Source organism: Arachis ipaensis, chromosome B02 (assembly GCF_000816755.2).
Source record: "Arachis ipaensis cultivar K30076 chromosome B02, Araip1.1, whole genome shotgun sequence".
Classification (NCBI taxonomy): Eukaryota; Viridiplantae; Streptophyta; class Magnoliopsida; order Fabales; family Fabaceae; genus Arachis; species Arachis ipaensis.
In genome coordinates this window covers 8,890,828-8,893,346 of record NC_029786.2, presented here as the reverse complement: position 1 = coordinate 8,893,346, position 2,519 = coordinate 8,890,828, and the positions used below count along the sequence as shown (strand labels likewise).

Sequence of the window (2,519 nt, the reverse complement as noted above, 5' to 3'; positions counted from 1 at the left end):
ATTATTTCTCTAAAAATAAAATTTATTTCTCTAAAAATAAATTACTTCAAATTAGCAACCATAAAATCTTCTATCTGGGAATAATACAAATTAGCAGCCATCATTCTAGCTAGTAAACAACATCCCTTGTCACTTCAAGAGTCACTTTGATTACCCGCTCATTTATTCCTATGTTCTTCATTTATCGTGGAAGTAGCTCATTCCTGTTCTCATCTCATCTTGTGGTGTTGGAGGAGTTCTCCTAATTTCGTCCATTCGAAATGCAGCTTAAATCTACACAAACAAAAGTTACATAAGAAGCTTATCAGAGATATAATTTTCTGCAGAACAACTTCAAACATAGATGATTAATAAAAATGCTTCACCATGTGAGAAAATGAATCTTGGAATTACTTTAGTTGTCTTTGTTTCTTTTTTTAATTCTTCAATTATAATAAGCTCCACTATAAGTGTTGAGCTCTTTCTTTCTTTCAAAAAGAAAAAACCTTAGAATTATAAAGAATGAAGCACTTGATACCATTGTCTATATTCTTGGTTGAATAAATATCTTAGGAGTATATTTTCAGTACTTTAAGTACACAAATTAAGAAAGAAAAAGAAATCACCAAATTTGCTTTCTAGTTTGCATTACTGAAATGTACTTGTCCTGTTCTAGTGAAAAAGATCAGATAGCATATGAATTACCAATTTACTTTAAGTGCAAAAATTGTAATTTCATATCTAAAGGTGCGAAAATTGAATTACCAACTTACCTCCTACTGCAAAGCCTCATCAAGCTCTTGCTTATCATCAGGAGTGATGTCTTTGGCGTACAGCTGAGATAAACAATTCCAGATCCTAAAGAAAGCATTAAAATTTAATTTTAACCATTCTAAGTAATTAAAAATGTTGTTCCCTTAAGGTTCAGATGCAACATTCAAAAGTTGTTACATTGGTTTAACAGAGAACTTGGCTATGGCTTCAGAACAACAAGCACCACAAAGATCTGAAACCATTTGTGCTGCCCTGACTTAGAATTTTAGGAACATGAAGCTCAAATCAAAACACATGGAATTAGTTAATAGATAGAGTGAAGAGGAGGTACCTGTCACAAATTTGAACCTATTCCATCATGGATGCCATTCTTTGTTGATCAGCTTCTAGAAGTGATTCCAAACCAGCTAACATGCTCTTATCCATGATTCAACCAGGGATTTTGGAAAAGAAACTCAAACCCAAGGAACGAAATTGAAACCAGTTAACTAACAATAATATAGGATGAAACTAAAGACTAAAAAGAAATAGAAAGCAAACAAAACATAACTAAAGATGAAGTAGAAATTTGTGCAGAAGATGAAACTAAATACCACAATTTATCACTATTTCACTATCATGTCAAGTATACACTAAGAGAAGAATAATGGACTATGAATATAAAAGGAATAAAAGCAAGTACAAAAATCATTATTTCTCTCTCTGCAGAACCTCTGCTGCTTTGATGAGACTTTAATCTGCCAAAAAAAATTGTCAGCATAACAAACTCAATGTTAAAAAAAATACCACATCAAAAGCAGAATTTTAAATGACTGAGTCTGTCAACAAGAAATTGTCAGATAAAAAGCCAATGATCAGAAAGATGCCACATCAAAATAGAACTAGTTCTAGTATTCAATCAATGTATATGTGCACCATCAAAGTCACTGATGATTCCTTGTCAGTGAACAACAATGCTTAGATATTTAATACATAAATTCCTCCATAAACCTTGGATCAAATAACAGCTAATATATCTGTATGAATTAATGTACCAATATTCTGTAGCAATATTAATTACCTATATGAGATTCATCATGTTAACAGAAAGGATACTAATAACATCAAAATCATGTGACTGCAAACACTTAAAGAGCCTTTGCAGAAAGAAAAATAAGTCAGTTTAAAAACAAAAAATATTCATGATCATGCATGCACATTGCACAATAACTAAAGATCACCTGATTAGTAATGACAATAAGAATAAGAATAGTCATCTACACCCACATTTAGATCCTTCTGCAACTCACACCTGATTAGTAAGGCTACAAAGATATCACAGGAATAAGTTCCAGGCTTCTTTAGTTTTCAGATGAATTCCTAGTTTATATGATTAAGGAGAATTTAAATTGGTTATCAAATTTCCATGTAAAATACCCAAAGCAAAGAAAACATAACAAAAAAAAAACATCAGAGAGGAATATAGCTTCAAGCTAGAAATTGAAAGCAACCACTATATTCAAGGAATGCGTATGAACCAAGACATAAATCAAAATATTTCAGTGTGAAATCTGTTCTTTTCACTAATTTTTTCTTAAGATGCTAAACTAGTTGAAAACTTAAAATTTGAACCTAAAACCCCCCAAAAATTCACAGAACCAATTGAAAATTGATACATACTTTCTCTATCTTAATTAGCCGTTGCAGTTCATCATCACTATCAAAACCATACCCACTTTCGAACTGAAAAGTAAGAGCGAGTTAGAGAATGAGCAAGAAAGGGATGA

At 31.5% G+C, this 2,519-nt stretch overlaps 1 long non-coding RNA gene across 1 annotated transcript; it reads right to left on the bottom strand.

The window, feature by feature from the left end:
• On the bottom strand, window positions 1,487–2,238 carry LOC110268685. The gene is made up of 2 exons (XR_002357039.1): window positions 1,814–2,238; window positions 1,487–1,689 (listed from the first exon to the last, which is right to left on the bottom strand). It is a non-coding gene; the product is annotated as an uncharacterized LOC110268685 (long non-coding RNA).